Genomic DNA, 12,453 nt, shown 5'->3' with positions numbered 1-12,453 from the left:
CATGATACAAACCCATCTTCTAGTGCATATTGTAAATGAATTGCAGATTGCAGGTCCAGTCCATAGTCGATGGATGTTTTTCCTTGAATGAAAGGGATTTGTGCAACAATGGGCTCATCCTGAGGGTAGCATGGCTGAAGGTTGGTTAGTGTTGGAGGCCTTGGTGTACATTTTTGAGTAGTTGTCCACTGTGGACCGGGACAAAGGCTTGATATGGTCACTTAAGGAGGATGATCGTCTGAATGGAGATATCCTAGTGGGAAACGGAATAGAAAGTGGCTGCAACGATATGAGGATGCTCGAGCTAAGCGAGAGTCTGCAAGGTTAGACTTTTGACGGAGTATGCGGCAACGACCCATTCGATATCCGAAGGGCTTAGAGAAGATGCCTCTACTCATGTCCACTAGATGGCTACATGAGGCCCTAACCAAAGCATCTCAAGATGGAGAAACAGTAACTGAAGAAGAGTGGGACTTCTCACCTGGATGCAATGGTGCGCAGATTGGATGTCGTATGCTTGCGTAGTGAATGTCGGAAGGTCCCCAAGAACAAAAGAACTCTACTTTTTGCAGAAAACTCAAGGTAAAAAGTATGCATGACATGAACAAGAGACCAATTGGGTGCAATCTCCCCCCATGCCTTGTGTGAGCGTGCAATCTCCCCCTATGCCTTGTGTGAGCGCTCCACAAAGCATGTATTTTATGTATTAATCAACTTCAAGCTCAAATAATAGCCTAAATTACAAAATAGCACGCTTTTGGCTTTTGAGTTTGCTTTAGCACAAAATAGAAATAAAGCTAATGGGCAGTGCCCAAAGAGTCATGCGTACCCAATACAATGTCCAAATACAAATATCATAATCGTGTGTCCATACACATACAAAATAATAAATAAATATCCAACGCCTCAATAAATAGGCGCGACAAAATATAGGCACCATGCCTAAGGTATGCGCCCATCAAAATATAAGTGATAACTTGAATACTCACTATCCTCCAATGCTTTCCTCCGCCACTGCTACTATCTCTACACATCAACTGAAGCATTCACAATCATTAGTAAAATAATACAATTAAACCGACAAAAGTGAATACCTAGCAGTCCTCAGCTACATAAATAAATCAATTGGTTAGAAATCAATCCTAACCTTAATTTATTACGAGTGCGCACTCTAAACTCATAAACATTTATTAATTTAATATGCATTTTGCGGAATCACCCGCTATGGAATCACCCATGTACACACTAAATTAATGAAATGCCCGAAAAGGATAGGCGTCCCCATCAACTTCTCGCACAAAGAATCCACTTTGTGTACGAGCCCTACTTATCAAAGTTTACGGAATCTACCATAAAACCTCACGGAATCCATCGTGGCACGGAATCCACCGTGAAATATGCCTCCTAGCATCATACCCCAAAAGTTGTTACAAAATCTAGAATCGCAATCATAAATAATAACTTTTGGTAATCCATGGTTAGTGAAAACAGTTTTAAAAAACAATTGTGCTGCTTGAGATGCTGTTAAATTTTTTCTTACATGGAATGAAATATGCTTGTTTACTAAACCTGTCTACTACAATCCAAATCATGTCATGGTTAGCTTTAGCATTAGGTAAACCAGTAATAAAATCCATAGAAATTTGTTCCCATGGTCTTGATGGAATAGATAAAGGCATAAATAATCCATACTGTTTACCATGATGTCTCTTAACTCTTTGACAAATCAAACATTCAGAAACAAAGTTAGATACATCAGTGTCCATACATGGCCAATAAAAATCTTCAGTTAATGTACGTAAAGTAGATATAATACCTCTATGACCTTGATATGGAGGACAATGAATCTCATTCAAAACAAAAGATCTGAATGGAACTGTAACACATAATCTTTTTTCATAAAACATGAATCCATCATTATAAGACAGTGAATCAATAGGAATCCAGTTATTTCCAACTAATTTATTCCAATCAGCATGAAAAGTAATGTCCTGATGATAAGTATCTTTCATAGAATTTAAAGAATCAAATGATATAACAAAAATATTATGAATGGTAGGTCTTCTACTTAATGCATTGGCCACTATATTTTCTTTACCTAGTTGATATTGAATGATGGGATAAAAACTCTGAATAAAGGCTGTCCATTTGATATGTCGGTCAGATGTTTGGGGTTGGCTAAGTAAATATCTAATACTTTGTTGATCAGCCTTAATCATAAACTTAGAACCCATTAAGTAGTGTTTCCATTGTCTTAAAGCTTGTACCATAGCTAATAATTCTTTATCATATGTGGAATATTTAAGTTCGGAGGGTTTTAGTTTACAACTAGAATAGGCTATGGGATGATTATCTTGCATAAGTACAGCTCCTATTCGAGATCCGCTAGCATCAGTAACTACTAAAAGGAATGCTCTATTAAAATCAGACAGTTGTAATACAGGAGCATGGATTAATGCATGTTTCAATAAGTCAAAGGATTTCTGTTGATTATCAGACCAATGATAAACAATATCTTTCTTCAAAAGTTTAGTCAAAGGCAAAGCAAGTAATGAAAAATTTTACACAAACTTCCTGTAGAAACTAGCAAGACCTAGGAAAGATCGTAACTCATGCACATTTTTAGGTATAGGCCAGTTCAATATTGCTTCTATTTTCTTAGGGTCAACCTTAATACCATCTGATGATACAATATGACCTAAATATTCAATTTCTGTTTTAAAGAACTCACTCTTTTCCGGATTAGCATACAGTTGATTATATTTCAACAACTTGAAAACCAATGACAGATGTTCATAATGATCTTTCTCATTTTGACTAAACACCAATATATCATCAAAGAATACAATAACACAATGCTGATATTTCAAAAATATACAATTCATCATTCTACTAAATGTAGCAGGTGCATTAGTCAATCCAAAAGGCATCACTAAAAATTCATAATGACCAAATTGTGTTCTAAATGCAGTCTTGAATATGTCAGACTTATCTAATCTTACTTGATGATAACCAGATTTAAGGTCTATTTTACTAAATATGGCTTAAGTCTTGCAGTTTATCCATAAGGTCATCGACTCTAGGAATCGGATATCTATTCTTTACAGTGATCTTATTTAAAGCACGATAGTCAATGCACATACGATAAGTATTATTCTTCTTCTTTACCAACAAAACAGGTGCACCAAATGGAGAATTACTAGGTCTAATCAATCCTCTATTTAGTAATTCCTCAACTTGATTTTGAATTTCTTTCTGCTTTATCTGGTTATGCCTATATGGTGCTTTAAGCAAGGTGGTTGTCTACTAGGAATCAAATCTATTTTGTGGTCTTCTGGACGTGAAGGAGGTAAACCAGGTGGTAGATCTTCTGCAAAACAATCTTTAAAGTGTGCAAGAAATTCTTTATGCTTAGGGTGCATATGTTTTTCTTTAACTTGTAGTTCATTCACCCAAATTAGATAAGATTTACTACTTTTGCGTAATGCACGTTTAGCTTGAGTATGAGAAAGCAGTGGAAAAGCATTAGATGCATGCATACCATACAATGTAATATGTTTTCCTTGAAATTGAATATTAATTGAATGTGTGAAATAATCTATATCAGGGTTATGCTGATGACGCCAAGGCATACATAAAATAGTATCACTGGACTGTAATGGTACAACTAGGAAATTCCTTCTTTCAGTATATTCACCAATTTGAATTTCTAAATCATGCACCTCTTGTGTTCCATTATACCTTGTGCCTAAGAATGCTGCTTTAATGCGATAATGCGTAGGAACAGTTTGTAATTTCAATTCTTTCACTAGCTTTGCAGAAATAAAATCATGAGTACTACCATCATCATGTAAAATAATCTTTTCTTTTCCATGCACTAAACATTTCATTGTCAATAAAGAATGTGGAGTTGGCATACCTCGTAAAGTATCCGAAGGAGTAGTAATGTCGTCTTCATCTTCCGTGAAATCAGGCATTTCTTCATGTTCTTCGTCTTCCATTGCTCCAATATAGTTGATATGGACAGGTGGCTTCTTCGATTGAAATTTGGCCGCTAGATATCCAGGTTGGTGGCATTTAAAACACACTATAGGTTTAGCTTTAGATACATTGTTTGCAATGGCAGGAAGTCTAGAAATATTAGGATTTGGCTGTGGAATTGGCTTGTGGTTTTGATTGGTATTGGATGGTAAAGCAGGTGGTTTTACCTAAGTCTTATGGAAAGATGATGAAGGAAAACGACCTTGATTAAATCTTCTAAAATTTGAATTGAATTGCTTAGATCCATAGTTACCATTGGCTTGAAATTGCTGTGGAGGCTTGTCTCTTCCTCAAAGCTTGTCTTCAGTGTCATGAGCTAAAGAACTTGGGTCTTCAAGAGTTGCAGGCTTGAATATATTGACTTCAGCGTAGTAATGCCCAAGTAATCCAGACATATACTTGCGCTTGTGTGTCGCTTCAACTTCAAGCATGCGTAATTGGAGTAATGCATTTCAGAAACGTTCGGTGTACTGAGGAATAGGCTCACGATCTCTTTGCTAAAGAAGGTCCCATTGCTTTATGGCTTTTTCATGGAATTGTGGAGGAAGGAAATTCTGCATAAACTTCTTCTTGAAACTCTCCCAAGTAGTGAGACAATCTATACTCTTACGAACCACGGTCCACCAAAGAGATGCTCTATCCACTAAATGATTAGTGACACACTTGATTTTATCTTTTTCTGTGTATGTTTCCTCATGAAAGTAATCATCAAACTGACTGATGAATGCAAGAACAGTTTTTCCATCTCGAGTGCCATTGAAAGTACGGAATTTGAAATTTCTTTTACTTATCTTTGTTTCTTTGAGGATGGATTGAGCTTCGAGAGTCGCGTCGATGGTACGTCGGATAAGATCTTTAGATTGTGGTTCTTCTTTGTCGGATAGTCGATCTTTGTAAATTGGCCAATTGAACTTGTAAAGCTTGCCGGGCTCGTCGTTCTTCATCCAACTGCATCATAATTAAATCCAGCTTTTGCTCCATCGTAGGTTCAGGAAGATCGCCTTTAGCCATTAAATCATCCATATGTGGTTCCGTCATCCTGCAAAACTTCAAAAGACCTCACACTCTCACAATCCAATTAGTGAGATGAGCGTAGCTCAAGATCGGGTGTACAAGGCTTATATATTTTTATGTGTGGCTTTCACAATCTTTGTCTTTGGCTATTGTGAGATTTGTAATCTTTGAAAAATCTGCATTTTGACCTTCTGCGTGTGCTGAAACTGGTTCAGCAAGTTTGCGTATGCGAACAGTACCTTCCAGAGAACAACTTTGCAGTTCGGAGCTTCTGCGCAAGAACAGTCCTTCTAGGAGTTTTGGACAGAAGTCAGTTTTGACTTCAAGTGATTTGTCTGACTTGGAGAGTTGCAGACTTATGAGACTTGTAGAGTACCAGAACTTGCAGAACTTGAGTGACTTAGAAAACTTGCAGAATTTGTAGACTTTGAAGACTTAGAAGATTAGGGAGCTTAGTAACTAAGCTAATTGAATTTTTCTTTTAAGGACGTCAATATCCTGTCGACGGATTCAACGCCGCCAAAAACATACTCATGCCACCTGTCGCCGAATTTTATGGTTCAAGCTTTTTTTAAAGCTTAATACTAAGCTTATTAAGCTTATTAAGCTTATGGATTTTGAAGACTTATCTCTTTGTTTCTTGATGACTTGAAGAAGAGGATGTAGGAGTGGTCCTCCATCGTTGCAAGCCGGTCCTTCGCGATCAGAGGATGGAAACACAGGTTCTTAACCGCCAGAAATCCACCCGTATCAGCCATTCGCAATGAGATTGACCGTAGAGCTCGAACGTTCCAGGAGCTCCGCCTTCGCACAAGATGAGTAGCGATTGGAACCTCTCGATCTCAGCTTCGCTCTGACACCACTGGTGCACAGATCGGATACCGTATGCTTGCGTAGTGAATACCGGAAGGTCCCCAAGAACAAAAGAACTCTACTTTTTGCACAAAACTCAAGGTAAAAAGCATACATGACATGAACAAGAGACCAATTGGGTGCAATCTCCCCCCATGCCTTGTGTGAGCGCTCCACAAAGCATGTATTTTATGTATTAATCAACTTCAAGCTCAAATAATAGCCTAAATTACAAAATAGCACGCTTTTGGCTTTTGAGTTTGCTTTAGCACAAAATAGAAATAAAGCTAATGGGCGGTGCCCAAAGAGTCAGGCGTACCCAATACAATGTCCAAATACAAATATCATAATCGTGCGCCCATGCACATTCAAAATAATAAATAAGTATCCAACGCCTCAATAAATAGGCGCAACAAAATATAGGCGCCATGCCTAAGGTATGCGCCCATCAAAATATAAGTCATAACTCGAATACTCGCTATCCTCCAATGCTTTCCTCCGCCACTGCTACTATCTCTACACATCAACTAAAGCATTCACAATCGTTAGTAAAATAATACAATTAAATCGACAAAAGTGAATACCTAGCAGTCTTCAGCTACATAAATAAATCAATTGGTTAGAAATTAATCCTAACCTTAATTTATTACGAGTGCGCACTCTAAACTCATAAACGTTTATTAATTTAATATGCATTTTTCAGAATTATCCGCTATGGAATCACCCATGTACACACTAAATTAATGAAACGCCCGAAAAGGATAGGCGTCCCCATCAACTTCTCGCACAAAGAATCCACTTTGTGTATGAGCTCCAGTCATTAAAGTTTACAAAATCCACTGTAAAACCTCACGGAATCCACCATGAAATATGCCTCCTGGCATCATGCAATCCCAATGTATACAATCCCAAGACATTATAATATATTGCAAATCGCAACTAATATACTTGTTCTTCTACCAGTATAAGGTCCATAGTGCAGCATGGTCACGTGGATGACATTTCAAAGTAGAGCACATCGACAAGTTACACTCGACAATGGACTGTGGAGTGATGGCAATGTTTGAGCAGAAAAGCCGATGATGTGCCACAGATCCAAACCGTATAGTTGCAGAGATGGAGTATTTTGGATGTTTATAGAGTATCCTTGTAGTGGACTATCGAAGTTTCTCCGTGACCATATTTGATGTGCAATGGTTCAAGGTTACTCTCGAAGGAGCAAGTGCAACTGTTCGGCGAGGGCCAAGTGGCTTTGTTGAGATTGACTCAATGAAGAAGTGGACCGATTTGAGTGATACATTTGTTTTGCCAAATCACTGTGAGCAAGTAAGAGTCCCTAATACTTGACGCGCTTTAGCAATCTCAAAGTGGACTTTTATACCAATCGTAATATGGATCAGGTCGTCTTTTTCCCTAATCTGCAACAACCTCAATGGTGGTATGTCATTCCCATAACATCTAGGAGTATCCTCGTGTTTGCCAGAACCCCCGTACCGATCGTAGAAGAGACACCTTTAATAGCGGCAATGACAGAAGGCATACAAGAAACTAGGATGAACCGCCTGGAGGACCAAGACATCTCACCTATGGAGATAGAGGAGATAGAGGATAGATTTTTTGAAAATGAAGCAGAGTCCTCATTTTGTGGAGAATTTTGTATAGATCTCCCGGTGTATATTGAGCTATGTCAAGATGAGATTGTGGAACCCTAAACAAAAGTGACTCGATCAAAACGTTCCTCCCACTACAGCAATGCCACTTTTTGCAAATCGGTTAGGACAGTTTGTATGTTTTTGGAGTATGGTGTTTTGTATTATCTAAATTTTTTTATTATTTTAAAATGAAGTCTTGCAAATTAAGTCTTAGTTTTATTATGTCTTGCAATTCATTATCTAATATTATTATTTTTCCTTATATATGCAGGTTTAGGATTTGGGCACAGACGGCAAGATAAGTCGCGATTTTACAGATGACGACATTGACGCGATGCCAGTGCATTTCTCACCGAAGCAGCTAGCACGGGTCAAAGATAGAGCCGATGCATAGCTTTCCCGATCCACCTCAGCACAATCACCTAGACGGTCCGATGCTTTGGTCTCCAATAGACGTAGTCGCAGGTCTTGCTTTCCTTCAAAGTCACGTAGTCGAGGAGGAGGCAGTTCCTGTTGTGGGGATACAGATGCAGTCTCTCCCACTCGCACTGCCATTAGGGAGTCGACACCATCTTTCACTGGCGGTGACAAGCAGACGTCTATGGCTCCCACTCCTTCACGCACCCCACCGATCACTCCTAGGGCCGACAAGAAGTACACGAAACCCACTCCTCCAGGTATGTATTTTCGCATCCTTTTTCGCAGTAGCGCTTATCAATTCAAGTTGTGTTTGACACATTTGTATTAATGTCATGAAAGTACCCGTTTGCAAAATCTTGCAAGTTACTCGTATCTCATAGATAAGGCCACTGGCCATTTATACATGAATGATGAGGGAAAAACTGTCATCTCTAGGATGCATGAGTTGTGCCAACAAGTATTTCGGCACAACATTACAGACAAGTGGAAGCAGATCCCAGATGCTAGCAAGGAGTACATAATCGATACATTGTATCGAGAGTTCCCTCAGCCCTCTAGCAATGATAGAATTTCGAGAGGGTGGATGATGACGCGTATGCGTGACTATCAGCCGTATAGGTGGTCTGATGCACTCGAAGCAATGATAGATTTTCGAGTGGTTGGATATAGAGGACTGGAGTAATCTCCAGGATGAGGCGACATCCGCTCCAGGCAAGTGGAAGCAGCAGAAGGACGCAGCAAAGGCACGCTTGGACGCACGATCGGTGCATCACCTTGGTAGCGGCGGCTACACAACATTCCTGGCAGATTTCGTAAGTATTAATAGGGTAGAGTAATCTAATTTAATGACATCCAAGTTTATGTATGTATTTCGAACATGAATCTCAAGTATAACGATGGGGATATTTTTCATATATAAAGAAAACGTCGTTATAAACATCGCTATAGCATGTATATGTTGTAGTGTCTCATTCCTGTCAAGATTGTGGGAGAGAAGGAAGGAGTCTCGCTTGAAGCTTTCTTGCTTGCACAATGGGGGAAGACACACAAGGGTGGAGGCTGAAAACAGTTTTCCTCTTCTTAGTTATGTAAGCCAAAAGAACTCTCGTACAAAGAAATAGAAGAACCCTCTATATGGGTCTCAAACCAAACTCAACTAACTAAGGTGGCATACTAACTGAGCCACAAACTAGAGTAGATAAGGATAGCTATCATGTAGCTATTATTCAGGGGCGGTGTACCAACCGCGTCTGCAACTGACAAGTCGGTGACATAAATATACAACGGTCACCCTGGCGTATCACGAGTGGAGCTCGATATCTCAACACTCCCCCTCGAGCTCAATCCCAATTCCTGCACACCAAGCAGGTCTCTGAACTTGCGCAGCTTCTCTGCGCCCAATGCCTTCGTGAATATGTCAGCTACCTGATCCTCTGTGCTGACATAAACTAGATCAATAAGACCTAGTAAAACCCTCTCTCGCACATAGTGATAATGCACCTCAATGTGCTTTGTTCTAGCATGATAGACTGGGTTATTTGCCAAGTGTATACTACTCATGTTGTCACAATAAATGGCAACTGGCCCATCTGTAGACTGATGCATATCATAAAGTAGCTTATGCAACCAAGCTACCTCACATGCAGCCATTGCTGCACCCCTGTACTCAGCCTCTGTGCTCGACAAGGCAACTGTAGGCTGTTTCTTGCTGCTCCAAGTGACTGCAGCACTCCCAAAAGAGAACACATATCCACTGGTAGATCGTCTATCAGAAATACTACCAGCCCAATCAGCATCAGTGTATCCATGCAACTGTATCTGAACCCCAGTCTCATAAAATAGTCCATACTGCAATGTGGACTTCACATACCTGAGTATGCGTCTAGCCGCATCCAAATGCGATTTCCTTGGAGCCTGCATAAACTGACTTACCAATCCAACAGCATAGCTCAAATCTGGCCTGGTAATAGTCATATAAATCAAGCTTCCTACTATGCGTCTGTACATAGTAGGGTCTTCCAGAAGCTCACCTACATCTGCGCTCAGCTTCACATTCTGCTCCAAAGGAACTGAAATAGGCTTACAGCCTGTCATCCCATATTTGGACAGCATGTCCAATCCATACTGCCTCTGCAAGAGCTGTATCCCACTTGGTGATCTAATCACCTCAATGCCCAAGAAATAACGCAGCTCTCCCAAATCCTTCATCTCAAACTTCTGCTTCAATAGCATTTTCACATGAAGGATATCTTCATCACTGTCACCTGTCATAATCAAATCATCAACATAAATGACAAGCAGCATAATACCTTTCTCTGTTTTTCTCACATAAAGTGAGAAATCTGCCTTGGAAATCTGAAAGCCAATAGTGACAAGATACTGTCCTATCTTGTCAGACCATGCTCTAGGTGCTTGCTTCAAGCCATACAAGGCTTTCTTCAACCTGTAAACAAACTCAAGATGAACAGCATGCACATAACCTGGTGGCTGCTCCATATAGACCTCTTCTTGCAAATCACCATGCAAAAAGGCATTCTTTACATCCATCTGATGTAAAGACCATCCCTTTGATGCAGCCATAGCAATGACTGCTCTTACGGTTGCCATCCTTGCAACCGGACTAAATGTTTCTTCATAGTCAATGCCATATGTTTGTGCATACCCCTTGACTACTAATCTTGCCTTGTATCTGTTCACAGAACCATCAGCATTGTGCTTCACCTTATAAACCCACTTACAGCCAATTGCATTCTTACCTTTAGGCAAAGGTACTAACTCCCATGTAGCATTTGCTTCCAAGGCATCCATTTCTTCATCCATGGCTTTCTCCCATTTTTCTTTTCCCATGGCTTGCTCAAAAGATGTGGGTTCTGGTTCCTGTATCACTTTGACCATATATGCATAGTGAATGGCTGTAAATCCATCATATTTCAGCCTATCCATAGGATACCTAGCTCTTGTACACCTGCGCAAAGTAGGTTCACTCCCAGGTGCTCTCAAAACATCCCTGGTCTTCCTTACTCCAGGTGTAACAATAGAAGGAATACCCAACTCATCATCAATGCTCTGTTCTGAGCCACTGGATTCACCATCCACATAAGAGTGACCTGCATTCACATCAAACATGGGCTGATCAACCTTCTCTTTTCCTTTTCGTGATACCTGCATACCACTATCTGCATTGCTTTGAGAAGATTCTCCTGATCTCAATCTGCCTGTCCATGGCGAAGAATGTGAACCACTGCTAGAGGACGCTCCAGGTCCACTAATATTTTGTGACTGCTGCTGTGAATTCTGTGTAGCATTACCATTTTGTGCATCTTCATCATCAATCACATTTACTGGTTTATACCAGCTACTCATCTCATCAAAAACAACATCTCTGCTCACTGTAAACTTACGAGTAGAAGGGTTATAGCATCTATACCCTTTTTGCTGCAGAGAGTAACCAATAAAGATGCACTTCTCAGCTTTTGGATCCAACTTGGATCTCAGCTCATCTGGCACATGTACATAGGCAATGCAACCAAAAATTTTCAAATGAGAAATATCTGGTTTCCTACCAGTATACCTCTCCTCTGGAGTCATTCCATGTATTGCTGCAGTGGGAGTCCTGTTCATTATGTAGACTGCTGTAGCAACTGCTTCAGCCCAATAAAAATCTGGCAAGTCTTTTTCATTGAGCATGGCACGAGATACCTCTCCAATATGCCTGTTTTTCCTTTCTGCAATTCCATTTTGTTGTGGGGAATAACTGCATGAATATTGCTGCTTTATGCCATGCTCCTGCAAGAACTTTGCAAACTCATTTGAGAGGTACTCTCCCCCTCCATCTGACCTTAGGCATTTTATCTGCAAGCCTGTTTCTTTTTCAACCATAGCTTTAAGAGTTTTGAAATGCCCAAAAACTTCACTTTTCTTTTTCATAAAATACACCCAAACTTTTCTGCTATAGTCATCACCCTGTCTACTAGAAGATGCATAATTCCCTTGTTGCAGTTTTCCATTCATGATGTCATTCTGCTTTTTATAGCAGTCTTTAGCCATATGACCCATTTTACCACAGTAGTAGCATTCAACATTACTGTTTGCATTTTGGCCTCTTTGCCATCCACCACGACCTCTTTGGCTCCCCCTGCCTCTAGAGTTACCACGTCCTCCTCCATAGGGCTGGTTTTCTTGAGTTTGCTGCATATTCTGATTTCTGCCACGGCCTCCAAATCGGCCTCCTCTACCTCTGCCTCTACCTCTTCCAGCATTTGAGTAGAAGACAGCTTCTTTTGAAGTTCCTCCTGAAGAAGATGCACCACCATTTCTCTGTTCCTCAGAAATTAGAAGAGCAATCAACTCCTCAAAATCAGGAAATCTTTCACGAACTGAAATGGATGTCCGAAACTGTGCATAATCCTTTCCTAGACCATTCAAGGTCATGGAAACTAAATCATCATCTTCCACTGGCGACCCAATGGAAGCA

Source organism: Lygodium microphyllum, chromosome 17, assembly GCF_053477565.2.
Source record: "Lygodium microphyllum isolate KBCC chromosome 17, Lygodium_microphyllum_v1.1.10, whole genome shotgun sequence".
In the NCBI taxonomy this organism is placed as follows: domain Eukaryota; kingdom Viridiplantae; phylum Streptophyta; class Polypodiopsida; order Schizaeales; family Lygodiaceae; genus Lygodium; species Lygodium microphyllum.
The sequence above is the reverse complement of the archived record's forward strand: the minus strand, read 5'-3'. Positions refer to the sequence as shown.